Source organism: Pelodiscus sinensis, chromosome 3 (genome assembly GCF_049634645.1).
Source record: "Pelodiscus sinensis isolate JC-2024 chromosome 3, ASM4963464v1, whole genome shotgun sequence".
NCBI classification, from domain to species: Eukaryota; Metazoa; Chordata; order Testudines; family Trionychidae; genus Pelodiscus; species Pelodiscus sinensis.
The window spans coordinates 59,263,302-59,277,386 of record NC_134713.1 but is presented as its reverse complement, the minus strand read 5'-3'; the positions used below and the strand labels follow the sequence as shown (position 1 = coordinate 59,277,386).

Sequence of the window (14,085 nt, the reverse complement as noted above, 5' to 3'; positions counted from 1 at the left end):
TTGCCAGCAGATCCAGAGATGTCATCATTCCCCTTTATTCGGCTTTGGTGAGGCCGCATCTGGAGTATTGTGTCCAGTTCTGGGCCCCCCACTACAAAAAGGATGTGGACGCATTGGAGAGGGTCCAGCGGAGGGCAACCAAAATTATTAGGGGGCTGGAGCATATGACTTATGAGGAGAGGCTGAGGGACTAGGGTCTGTTTAGTCTGCAGAAGCGAAGAGTGAGGGGGGATTTGATAGCAGTCTTCAACTTCCTGAAGGGAGGTTCCAAAGAGGATGGAGAGAGGCTGTTCTCAGTAGTGACAGATGGCAGAACAAGGAGCAATTGTCTCAAGTTGTGGTGGGAGAGGTCCAGGTTGGATATTAGGAAAAACTATTTCACTAGGAGGGTGGTGAAGCACTGAAATGGGTTACCTAGGGAAGTAGTGGAGTCTCCATCCCTAGAGGTGCTTAAGTCTCGGCTTGACAAAGCCCTGGCCGGGTTGATTTAGTTGGAATTGGTCCTGCCTAGAGCAGGGGGCTGGACTTGATGACCTTTTGAGGTCTTTTCCAGTTCTATGATTCTATGATTCTATGATCTTCTCTTGAACAATGCAAACTCATTCATTTGTTCACCACTTAGTCAAAAGACAGTGGACATGTGCCAGTCTTGGTAATCTGAGCTAATTCCCCAAGCACTTTAGAGAAACCTACTGGTAGAGGTAAAACATTAAAATTAATTCATTAACTACAGAAAGAGAGATTTTAAGGGATAATAAGTGGAAGAGGTAACAGAGATACTCATGGAAATAAAAAGCAAGCACACATTCTAAATACTAAACTTTCAGACAGCATGATTTGAATCAAACAGTTTTCCTCACCCTGACAGATGCTGCAGGTAGGTTACAGTTCTTAACACAGGTGCCAGCTTCCTTCAGATTTTGGGAGTGTTCAGCCACCTGCAGTTCCCCCTCCTCATTCTCCCAGTCTCTGTCCCTGCCTCTTCCCTCCCTCCCCTGCTTGACCCCTGCTCTCATTCTCTCCTCCCCAGTACCTTTTGCAAATTGTGGAACATCTGTTTGTGGTGAGTGAGAGGAGCTGGGAGGGAAGGGAAAGAGTTGATTGGTGAGGCTGAAGACAGATGGGAGGTACTGGGGGAGAAGCACGGGAGCTGGCTACCAGTGGGTGCTAAGCACCCGCTAATTTTATTCCATGGGTGCTCCACGATGGAGTCAGCACCTATGGTTCTTAATATACAGGCTAAACTTCCTTCTCATCCTGGGACCAGTCTCCTCAGTTCAAAGTCTTGTCTTCCCAGTGCTCTTGTTGTCTTCAGCATAGGTGGGAGAGGCGTGAGATGATCACCTGCTGCCACTATCCCAAGGAAGATACTGGCCTAGCCATATCCTGGTGGGTCTTGATGAGCCCCAGATTTGAGCGATTCCCATTGTGTGGTGCTTGTGCAACTGTCTCTTACAGAACTGTAAATCTTTTGATTACAATTCCCCTGCTGGTTAATGATTCACGATGGCTGCTTAACATCCATTTGAATATGCGTCACTGCCTTTGTAGTCACTGGAGAGCTAGCCGCAGCGGGTTTCTCCCAAACTCATAACATATTTCAATAACCACCATACAACAAAATCTCAAAACTTCATACACACTAATGAAATACAGTTTTGGACAGAACTGTGAATTGCAGCAGATCATGGCCTTTCATATGGTATCTTACAAGGCAGGCGTTGTATGAAACATCACCACCACAAACAGGTGATGAGTATGGGGGTTGCAGGGTGTTGTTTTGAGGTATAAATGTCACAACAGCCTTCCTCTGTTTCACTTTATCCTCAGAGTTTCCCAAGCAGCCAGAAGCTGAAGTCATCCCTGAAAACAAGGCTCCAGAAGAGCTGTACCAGCTGGGCAGGAGAGCTATAGCTAGAATAGTTAGTATGCAGGCAGAGGGCCACCACGTGGTTGGCCCTGAACTCCCATGAATACTCTGGGAGTCCCCAGAAACAGGGGTAGTGCCACTGCAGCAGGGGCATGAGTTAAGGTAGTCTTCATGGCTATTCTAGCTTACCCTGGTCCAGGGCGCAAGCGGCTCAAGGCTAAGAAAAATTAATCTGCTTTCCCCACTGCTCCCTGGGGTGGGCTGTTCACTGGCACAGAGATGAATCTAGCTCTGTGGACTTTCTTATTGCCACAATACTCAGCTGTACCACTTTCAGGGCTCTGTCTAGCTCCTATGGAAAGCAAGTTCTACGGGCCATGAAGGAACACTGGCTTGTAGGAACCAGCGCTAATGAGGAAAAAGAAAGTTACAGGCCCAGGGAGAGCTGCTGGTGGCACTGATACATCTGAGAGCATATTACAGGGCTACTGGGAGTCTTCTAGAATTATTGCTCTGAGCAGCTGCCAGTTCAGCTAGCAGGTTAGAGGCATGCATTGGGAAGGTGGTGCTTCTAAGTACCTTCTATTGACAGGCTGAGCTGCAACACTGCATGTTCATAGAATCATAGAATACTAGGACTGGTAGGGACCTCGAGAGGTCATCAAGTCCAGTCCCCTGCCCTCATGGCAGGACCAAATACTGTCTAGACCATCCCTGATAGACATTTATCTAACCTACTCTTAAATATCTCCAGAGATGGGGATTCCACAACCTCCCTGGGCAACCGTGACAGTTAGGAACTTTTTCCTAATGTCCAACCTAAACCTCCCTTGCTGCAGTTTAAGCCCATTGCTTCTTGTTCTATCCTCAGAGGCCAAGATGAACAAGTTTTCTCCCTCCTCCTTCTGACACCCTTTTAGATATCTTAAAACTGCTATCGTGGTCCCCCTCAATCTTCTCTTTTCTAAACTAAACAAACCCAATTCCTTCAGCCTTCCCTCATAGGTCATGTTCTCTAGACCTTTAATCATTCTTGTTGCTCTTCTCTGGACCCTCCCCAATTTTTCCACATCTTTCTTGAAATGTGGTGCCCAGAACTGGACACAATACTCCAATTGAGGCCTAACCAGCGCAGAGTAGAGCGGAAGAATGACTTCTCGTGTCTTGCTCACCACACACCTGTTAATACAATTTTCTCAGTGAACTCCTTGGGGTTGCATAATTACATTACTGCTCAGCACTATGGAGCTAAAACCAGATCATAGATAACTAGTTGTGCATGTGACTGACAACATTCCAATTTTAACGGTAGCCCAAGGGCCTGACTCTGCCACCTTTACTCATGCTGAGGAGAGCCCCAGTTCAGTGGAGCCAAAAATTTGCACTGCTCAATGATGGCACTGTGCATTTCTCTGACACCCTTCAGGAGGTAGGTACCACCCAGGGTGTTCTCCCCTTTAAAGTGCTGGAGGATAGCTCTACCAAGCTTTTTTCTTCTGAAAGCAATCTTAACTTTGTCAGTGTCCCATTAGTGAGATAGAATTTGCATAGGCACAAATGACCAATTATAGAATGGCTTCTACAGCTCTCTGCCAGAAGAGCAATGTAGCTTCTGCTTCTCTTGGAACTTTCCATCCTGAATCCCAAGAGATGCAGCTGTCACCTGAGGCATGTAGTCTAGACATACCCATTGGCTACGTCTAGACTGGCATGATTTTCCGCAAATGCTTTTAAAGGAAAGTTTTCTGTTAAAAGCATTTGCAGAAAAGAGCGTCTAGATTGGCACGGACACTTTTCCTCAAAAGCACTTTTTGCGGAAAAGCGTCCGTGCCAATCTAGACGTGCTTTTGCGCAAGAAAGCCCCGATCGCCATTTTTGCCATCGGGGCTTTTTTGCATAAAACAATACCGCGTTGTCTACACTGGACCTCTTGCGCAAAAACATTTGCGCAAGAGGGCTTTTGCCTGAACGGGAGCAGCATAGTATTTCCGCAAGAAGCACTGATTTCAGACAGTAGGAAGTCAGTGTTCTTGCTGAAATTCAAGCGGCCAGTGTAGACAGCTGGCAAAAGCAGCTGCTTTCCGCAAAAGCAGTCTAGGCACAGCCTTAGTGTGCCACTAGTCCTATCTTACTTCTGTCCCTTGACAGAAAGTGAGACCTAGAAGATCTGCTGAAGTGGATTGGAGCTTTCTTGGTTGCTTTGTGGGTATAGATGTAGCAAGGCACATTTCAGCCCATAGGGCTTGATAACAAAGCAAGAACAAGTTTGTCCCATTCTATAATCCTCTAAGGTCCAAGATTCTGCACACATTTGTCTTTGTAGTCGGACCTTTTCATTGAGTGCCCTTTTTACTTTCACAAATGCATGCCCAAATCGTGGCTTTTTCCCTTTAAACTTAGAATTTGAGAATTAGGGAATCCAAGCAAAATGAGCAGAAAACATTCTAAAGTGTCTATTATTATAAATCGGTTACTTTTGCACCACTGATATTTTTCATCCTGCAAAGGACAAGCCCAACTAGAAAAAATATTTATCCAATAAAAAAAAAGAAACCTCTGACATCCGACTAAATATAAGGAAAGATAGTTCCATCCCTTGACAAATAAGAAGTTAAAGCCAATCATTTTTCTTTTGCTTTCTTGTTGCTATTTATTCAGCCTTCATGTAACTAATGAAGGGACAAAAATGTTCACCCTGGATTTACCTTTTTCCAAGTTGCCTGAAAGGCATTTGGCTCTTTGCAATGATTATCAAATCACTGCCTATTCTCAGGTTCTCTGACTTTAATAAGAACTGCACAATTGTAAAAAAGGTCTTGTCAGGAAGAATCCTTTGTCCAAAAGCACCTATCACCTTTGTTATACAAAGCTGCTTATGTTCCTCCCCTCAGAGTTCCTCCCCTTTCTAAGACGTGGCATATTGTCAGAGATGATTCACAAACCTTTAGCTGTTCCAGGTACGAAGGTGCCTGCCAGTCCATGTATGATCCTCCTGATCACTTCTGAGTGGCTGGGCAGCTTACAGCAGTGGTTCCCAACCACCAGTCCGCAGACAGGTGGCAGGCCGTGAACCTCTGCCTGTCAGGCGGTGGCACTCTGCCAGGCCATGCCCCCAGCTGCTAATGAGCCCTGCCTTGCACATTCCCTGTAAGGTGCACCCTTGTGTGTGTACTAAAAATTCTCCTCCCAGGGTGAGTGGTGCTACAGGCTGCCCCGGTGTGCCGTGGCTGGAGCCTGCCCATGGTGAGGCAGTCCCTACTGGGGCAGCCTCACCATGGCCTCAGTTCCAGCTCCAGCAGCAACCATGCAGCCCGGCCAGTGGAGCTGCATGGCGGGCGGCTGCCCTGTGCCCTTTCTGTTGTGGGCGGTATGTTTGGGACCAAGGAATGGAGCCTTTGTGGCCAGGAGCATTCCAAGGAGGTTCAGGATAGAGGCCCCGGGGAGCCACACTGGGTGTCTGCAATTTCTGCCTTTCCTCCAGCAGAGCCCAGCTTCCCCTGCAGGGGCTCCCCTGCCAGCTCCCGCCCGCACCATGTGTCTGGCCGTTTCCCAACATCCCAGGGCGTTGCAGCCAACAGCACTGGTCAGAGTTGTGTGGGGGGAGTTGGGCTCCCTGGCTCAAAACAGCGGTGTCAGGGGGGCTACAGCCAGGAGCCTGAGATGCGCATAGGCTGAGTGACCCTACGCTTCTAGGCCCCAACTGTTAATGGTCTGGAGAGGAACTTGAGCTAACAGAAATGTGCGCTGCCCCTGTCGCCTGTGCCGCAGACACCGCCGCTCCCGTGAGTGTGTGGGGGGCTGGGCTTTCACCAGGCCTGGCAGGGTAGAGGTGGGGTCTCTTCCTGGCTGCAGAAGAGCACTTTGCTGTGTGATGGGAAGGTCATGCTGCTACGACCTGGGCAGCAGTGCTCAGCTGGTGGCTGGGAGACAGTGCAGAGCTGGGTGAGGGGGTCAGGGCTAGTGCTGGGGGGAACTATGGGGGCAGAGCTGGCACTCAGGGGCTCTGGGCGTGGGGCTAGTACTGGGGAGGTTGTGGGGGAAGAGCTGGCACTGGGGGGTCTGGGGATGGGGTTAATATTGGGGACTGGGGGCTGGCACTGGGGGAAGGTTCTGGGGGGTTGGTGCAGTGGGGCTCTGGAATCAGGAAGGAGGCATTGGGGCATCTGGTGGTGATGGGGCTCTAATGGGTGGGGTGCTGGCACTGGGGAGGCCTGAGTGGAAGAGGGTGGCACTGGAGGAGAGTTGGTGTCGGGGACTCTGGTATCAGTGGCTGGTGATGGGGGGTATTGGAGAGGTGGGGGCTATAGGGGTTAGGGCTGGCACTGGGGGACTCTGGAGGCCAGGGCTTTGGGTTGATGGGTAGCATTCTATTTGAATATTTGCATGTTATTTATGTAATTCAATTATGTAAATAATGAATATGCAAATGTTGCTGGTCCACCAAAATATTGTGAATGGGTTTTCTGGTCCCTGGTGTCAAAATGGTTGGGAACCACTGGCTTACAGTATCCACACAAATTGCATCCGAAGCACCTCCTTTAGTTATCTTGTTATGGCTGTCAGCCACCTTGGTTTGCTTATACAAGGCTCAGTCTCCACACCCAAATCAGTGGAAACTGAGGGCACTGGATGATTCTTAGGATTGGGTTCAATGTGATGTTTCGAGAACACTGGATCAGTAATATTTCTGCATAATCATTGGAAACACCTAATTGGACATTTGAAGCCAGGACAAGCAAATGCTGAACATATTTTCTCACTACAAATCCTCCAAACAGAGTGGGAGAAAGTTAATTCTTATTCGTGACTTTGCCTCTCAAAGCCTCTGCTCTTTTGGACAATCCTAGCTAGGAGGCATACATACCTAATCTTGCTTGGTCTAGCTATACACTGATGTCACCTTATACTAAAAAGCTGAAGCATGATTAGTGTTTCTCATCTCAAATCAATCTCAGATGATGTATTGAAACACCCCCAGGAGAACTGGTGTAGGCAGGAGATCAGTATATCTTGTCAGTATCTGGGAGGGAGGTGAAATGGAGGAGGGAGAAGGGAGCAATTTCTTTCTGAAAAGCTTTTCCCAGCTGAGAATCAGAGGGGAAGTAACTGCTGAAGACTCCTGGAAGCCAACAGGCTTAATCAGCTCATGTGAAGTCACTCAGTGCTGGCACCTTAGAGAGCGCCACACAGCAGCGGGGCTGGCTGTTTTCAGGTACTGACATGGTGCTTGAGGAATCATACTGCACAGCCATTGTCTAGGTCACATTTATCCTGTGACTTTCCATGGCTAACTGCTACGCTATGCTTTGCTGGTTGGATCTGTTGCTCCAAATTAAAGTCTGGCTATGGAAGAGGGCCTAGCATGTGCATGAGGTCACGGAGCTGGATCATGCAGCTTGGACTTTGCTTCTGCCAGGAACAAGAATTAAAGGTGAGTTTTCAATCTAGAAGCCTAGGAACTGAGCCACAGAAAGTGAGTTTCTGCAGCCAATGAGTTTGGAGTAGGCTGTTCCAGGGGGTCTGTGACATTTACGTTTAGAATACAAATGACTCACCCATTTTTTGTTCTTTTCTTTTAAAATTGCTGTTTGAGCGCTTGCATTTACTAGCTGGTTTCTGCAGGCCTCCCACATATTCAGCTGCCATTGAAGTTCATTGGAGTTGCCCATGGAGGCCTTCTCAGAACTGGTGTGTAAAATTGCCCTTCTGTGTCCCCTGTACCAGATTAAAGCGTGTCCCACTTCCTCAGAAGTCTCAGAGGGGTAGCCATGTTAGTCTGTAACATTAAAAATGTGTAGTCCTGTGACACCTTAGGGCTCAGCTAGACTACATTCTTCTGTCAGAAGAGGAATGTAAATGAGCCCAATCGCAAGTGCAAATGAAGCGGAAATTTAAATATCCCGTGCTTCATTTGCATATTTGCGTCCGATCGCTTTTTTTGAAAAAGGGTTTTTCAAAAGTGAAACTGCAGTCTAGATGGGGTTCTTTCCGAAAGAATATATCATTCTCAGCTGGGAAAAGCTTTTCAGAAAGAAATTGCTCCCCTCCCCCTCCTCCATTTCACTTCCCTTCCAGATATTGACAAGATATACTGATCTCCTGCCTTTTGTTGGTAAGAACCACTTCATCAGATGAGTTTGAGTGGAAATAATAGAATCCAAGGGATATATAATAGCAAAAAAAGTACGTGTCGATTGTAGGGCCTGTGTTAATGGAGCTAATTAAGTGGCTGGATGTGCCCCGTTCATAGCTTTTCATGTGAAAATACAGATCCCTGCCTTTGACATTCACATTCTCAGCACTCCAACAGCGTTTTAAAGGGCTTGAGGGTCTGGCCACCATCATTGCTGCAGTAGCAGGGGTAGCAACTCAAGGCTCCAGACCCCTTTGAATTGCTGGGCCCCAGGAAAATTGACCTTTTTGGCCCCAGTTATCTGCAAGCCTGACTGGCTGTTATCACCCCCTTGACATCTACATACTCATGTCCCATTCGCCTCTTGGGGTTGCAAGAGCGCCTCATGTAAAGTGCTAAGTTACACCTTCTTTTTTACAGCTGCTTTAGGCACACATGTGCTTCATTGAAGAACTAGGGCATCTGTGGAAAAAAGCTTTAAAGACAGAGACACAACCAGCATACCACTAATACTCTCTGGGCCACAGTTTGAAAAGCAGTATTCTAGTATTTCTATGTACTGCAGTACTTTTCGTAGCAAGGCACATCCGGCCAGGGAATCATGTTGTGTTTCACATTAACATTGCAAGCTTCAAAAAGTCACATATTGTATCTGATTTGCCTCGCACTTTGACATGTGCAAGTTGGAATAATACCTGGAATGAGTGGAGTTACACCAGTTTGAAAGCAGTCAAACTGAGAGCAGAATCATGTCCAGCATTCCTCGCACACACAGAAAAGAACATTCATTTGCTCTAAAGTTGTTTTGTTTTGCTAATTGGGGATTACAATGTACAGGTTGAACTTCAATACTCCAGTCCAGAAACATACATGGTCTGGAATGGTTTTAGTTACTTCGCTGTCTGCTTATCATGGGTGTGGCCATTTCCTGCAGTCCTGTAAAGTTTGCTTACAGCCACCAATCCTGGCGCTCAGTCTTCTGTGCTGATATTTAACTATACATCACTCCTAAATGTCTTCTAAGAGCCCAGCAAGCAGGGGAAGGGCTGGTAATGCTGCTAAGTATGTTTTTTATGCTTTATTTACTTGTTTTCTTGTGTCAATACAATAAAAGTGTGTAACAACACTAACACTTTGTTATGAAGTGAGCTGAAAAGCTTTGACCAGGTATAGGTTTATATAGGATGTATCAGTTCAGTCATACATTATTAAGTAACATTGCAAATGCTGTTCTATTTATTTGCCTCTGTGAAATAAAAGTAAAGAGACCTCTTGACTGCAATATTGACCTCCTGTGGTTCAGCAAATTCTCTGCTTCAGCACCGATCAGGACCCGAGAGTATCGGTCTACACAAGTTCAACCTATATTGTGTATATAGAAAAAAATCAAAATAAAATGTGGTGACATTTGAGAGCTATAAGAGAGATATTAAGTGAGCAACTGGACAAAAAATAGATTATTAAACACAAAACTGTGGGTATGTCTAGACTGAAAGTTTCTTTTGAAAGAAGCTTTTTTGAAAGAGCGCTTTTGAAAAAGCTTCTTTCAAAAGAGAGCATCCACACCTCAAAACTGGATCGAAAAAGCGATCTGCTTTTTTGAAAGAGAGCATTCAGACTGCATGGACGCTCTCTCGAAAGAAAGCCCTGGTTGCTATTCACAGAATGGCCACCAGGGCACCTGTGCTTTTCTCGATTGCCTCTTCTGTCGAAAAATGACCCTGTTCTGCTTCCACACATGCCTTTTTTCAAAAGAACTCTTTTGAAAAAGACATTCTTTCTCATAAATTGAGGGTTACCAATGTCAACCCTCCCCCCCACACACATTCTTTCAATTTAATTTTGAAAGAACGCGATTGCAGTGTGGACGCAGGTGAAGTTTTTTGGAAAAAAAGGGACATTTTTTTCGAAAAAACAATGTAGTCTAGACATACCGGCTACGTATGTAGGAATAAGAGATCCTCCGGAAAAGGGCTTTATTCCGGAGGATCGCGCCAGTCTAGACACTTTTTTTCCGGCTTTTCCCCAAGCCGGAAAAAAAGCGGCGGACATGTTTATTTAAATCCGCGGGGGATATTTAAATCCCCTGCGGATTTCCCTATACTGACTTACCTGATTTGCATCCCTTTTCCGGAATTTGTGGCCAGTCTAGACGTAGCCACCCTGAGTTACACAGAGCTCATTATCTAAGTCTGTAAAATGCACCCTGCATGTTTGTAACACTCCAAGCACAATAGTCAGAGATAACAAATAATCATACAATCTGCATGGAAAATGAAAGAATACTGATGAAGTGCAATCCAATTTCTGAGAAGCTAGGTAGAGGTAATCCAGAAAAAAGTAGATTCATAGGCCCAACCTCTATGATTTGTCATTGCCTTCAGCAGGACCACAATTTGTCTCCAGTTCTTTAACTGGAATAATTAAAACCACTTGTGACAACTGACCAGCATTCCAAAGTTCCAGAGATACCACAACTTCCTCTTCATTAATGAAAAGTACTTCAGAATTCCAAGGCAGGATTATTTTCAAAGACTCTGTAACTTTGGTCTCAGTTCAAGGTGCCAACAATTCGTAGTGTGAGGAAAAAATATTCAGACATTTCTTAATTCCAGTTCTGCAATGTAGAATAATTGCTTCTATTTATTTACTGTAGTTCTTCTGTGTTCTCTGAAACTCCAGTGTGATGTACATTTAATTTCACCAATATATGCTAACCCACAACTAGTAGTAATCGTGTTGGCTGCAGTTTGATGAGGTTCCAAATGTCTAATTCCAAACCTATAAAAGTCAATGGAAGTCTTTCCCCTGATTTGAGTGTTTTTTGGCAGAGGATTGTCAACAATTAGGAACAGCAGCAGTTGGATGGCAGCACTTCTTAACAGTGTTCACTATATGATGCATAGACCCTGAAAACACTTGGCATTTCTCTTGAGATTGTCAAGAAATAATATTAACAAATTATATGAATGTGTAGGCTTTTCTCTTTCTATTTATCGAGTATGATAGTGACACTTTACCAGGCCTGATGAGTAAAGCTAAAATGTCTGGAGATTTAATTTGGAGAGTCATAATAAAGTAGGGATGCCTATTTAAATCTTATCCCAATAACTGAATCTTTGACACTCTGAACTATTTCCATGAGACTCTGTGGTATCTCATTCTCTTTCCCTTTCCCCTCAAACTCATGTGTCTTTCCAGGAGCCTTTTAGCCTCAGAAAATAGCATGTTGATTTTATATGTTTTTAAAATTCAGTAACACTTCTCTGCTCAAAATTAGCAAGGAACGTGTAAAAGCTGAGCAGCAAAATCAATCCCAATCCATTTTCCCTTAACAGTATCATTTTGAGGTTGTATTTTCCACTTTTGTACTTCACTTGGGTATCTAAAATTCCAAAGCCTGAAGAGCTGAAATAAAAAACGGAATGCTGCTCTTATAGGCTTTATTTTTTACCTGTTAAGTCACTACTTTTCCACATTAGTCACTGGGTAAAGATGTCGGGCGTTGATTCAGACGATGACAATATATAATGTCTTTTCCACATTCAGTTTCAAGCTACGAGAAGACTTCCTCTCTTGTTTTCACAGGAATTTTGTGAATTCCAGTAGGTATATTTTTCCAGCCTCACAATTTTATTTGCATTTGGAAATTGCCAGTTGAAATATCGCCTTTCCTATGGAAAAGCTGCTAATACTAAATCATAACAGCTTAAGTATATTTCAAGTGCTCAGGTTAGATGGGCTCTTTATGCATCAAGCAGAGTTCCTTGGTAATATTGTGATATGATTTTCTGTGGATATCATGAGTGCAACTTATTTTTTGTCCTTATTCCTAGATATAGCATATGGACACATGGATTAAGAAAACGGGTTACATATACTATAAGGTCATTTGAATTAAAACTTCTGTTTGGATTATCTTTCTGAGAGTAAATGTGGTAATTGAAGCAGGCAGGAAAATAAGAGGAACTACTGCACATATGCTTAGTGGTGGTTGGTAAGAATCATCTTGAGGTTAGGTGGTTGTCTATAGGAGACTATGGGTCTGTCTCCCAGAGCCAGACAGAGCCAGACCCATAGTCTGGGAGACAGACCCATAGTCTCCTATAGACAACCACCTAACCTCAAGATGATTCTTACCAACCACCACAAGACATACCACACTAATACCAACCCTGGTACCTTCCCTTGCAACAAACCCCGTTGCCAGCTTTGTCCACATATTCATTCTGCTGATACCATTATTGGACCTAACCAAGTGAGTTATAAGATCAAGAACACATATTCCTGCGCATCCAGAAATATAATCTATGCTATCATGTGCCGAAAGTGTCCGTCTGCTATGTACATTGGACAAACATCTCAGACACTTCGCCAAAGGATTAATGCCCACAAAACAGATATCAGACAAGATCACAAAGAGAAAACAGTTTCTTGCCACTTTAACCAGAAAGGACACTCTCTAAATGACTTAGCCACCTGCATTCTGCTACAAAGACCTTTTACATCTGCACTTGAAAGGGAATCCTCTGAACTGTCATTCATGTTAAAATTCGACACTTGCCAACAAGGACTTAACAAGAATTTGAACTCTCTCACCCATTACCAAGACAGTTTCCCCAATTATCACCTCTAATACCATTAACTCACAAACATCCCACTCTCCCTACCTCTAATATCAGCAATTCACAGACACTTACCTTCCTTCCTCCCCCTCCCCCCCCCCCGCATTCCGCTCCTGTTCTGCAATGTGATTTGTCCTTTTCATATTTGTTCATTTTTTTAATTGTATCCTTTGGTATATATGGTTGTGACTACTTTCTTCCACTATTTGATCTGAGGAAGTGGGTCTGGCCCACGAAAGCTCATCATCTAATAAACCATCTTGTTAGTCTTTAAAGTGCTACATTGTCCTGCATTTTGCTTCAACTACCCCAGACTAACACGGCTACATTTCTATCACTATTCATCATATTATTGACATTTTGGGAACTGTCTCCATGATTTTGCCTCCTCAATATCCCTTGAAATATACAGACAACTGGAATAGAGCTATCAGTATCTGAAGCTGTCAGGGCAAACTGATAGGTGAGCTGTCTCTCCTCCTCTTGGCCAAGTCTCTCAGCTCCCCCACTTTCAGCTTCTCCATTTCTTTCAAGTGACAGATTTACAGAGATTGGGTGATCTGGATGAGCAAACTAACCCACCAGCATCTCTAATTTTGGAATAAAACATTGAGAAAAAATAACCCAGTAGTTCCTTGAGGAAGTGAGAGATTGAGATCAAAGCCAAGAGTTTCATGCCAAAGCCTATTTAACTCAGGGGCAAATAGTTTTGATTTAGGGACTGTAGACCTGATTCTAATTTCACATAGATGCAAATCAAGAATAGCTCAATTGAGGTCAATGGAATTACACCACTGTAAAATTAAGGACAGTGACGTCAGAATTAGACCTTAACGTCATCTTCTCTTTTCATCACAGGAGCAATTATAGCTAATGACTGCTAAATATTAAAGGTGGTATCTTGTTAATGGCCAGATAAGTAGTTAAATAATATAACAAGTATACTGAACTAACAGGACAGGCATGGTTAAAGTAGGAGAAATCATTCAGGGGCTGAGCAGACTATTTAAGGTGGTTCTAGCTAAAGGTAGTTTCCTGCCAGTCAAAAGGAAGTGATCTACATTTGTCTCTGCATTTAGAAGAAGAGATGCTTGTGGGGTATTTCTTCAGGAATAGCCTTGCATTCTGGAAGGTGGGATGGCTCTTGACACAAAAATGCATTCCTAAAAAGGACACGTTGATACATTCCCCTGCTAACAGCTTACAACAATTTCAGATTTTCTGTTTTATGGCTATTTCAACATGCAATCACTGTCTAGCTATGAGTTCTCCAGATGAAATAATTTGTGTTCCTTAAATGCAGCATACATGTAGCCTGTGTATACTAACATGTGAAAAATGCAAAGATAGTCAACTACTATCTTTTTTGCTTTGCCTCACATTAAAAAAACCAAACAAACCAGACCTGAATGTATCTATGGCACTTTGCTTTACTCATAAAGTTGAACAATATTTTA

The 14,085-nt window shown here is 44.2% G+C and overlaps 1 long non-coding RNA gene across 3 annotated transcripts in view; it reads left to right on the top strand.

Annotated features, from left to right (window-relative positions):
- The first annotated feature begins 6,995 nt into the window (after positions 1-6,995).
- LOC142827596 (uncharacterized) overlaps positions 6,996-14,085 on the top strand; it is a 36,763-nt gene continuing 29,673 nt past the window's right edge. For all 3 annotated transcript variants that reach the window (XR_012902282.1, XR_012902281.1, XR_012902283.1), the window contains exon 1: positions 6,996-7,301. This is a non-coding gene — a long non-coding RNA (uncharacterized LOC142827596). The remainder of the gene's footprint in view (positions 7,302-14,085) is intronic.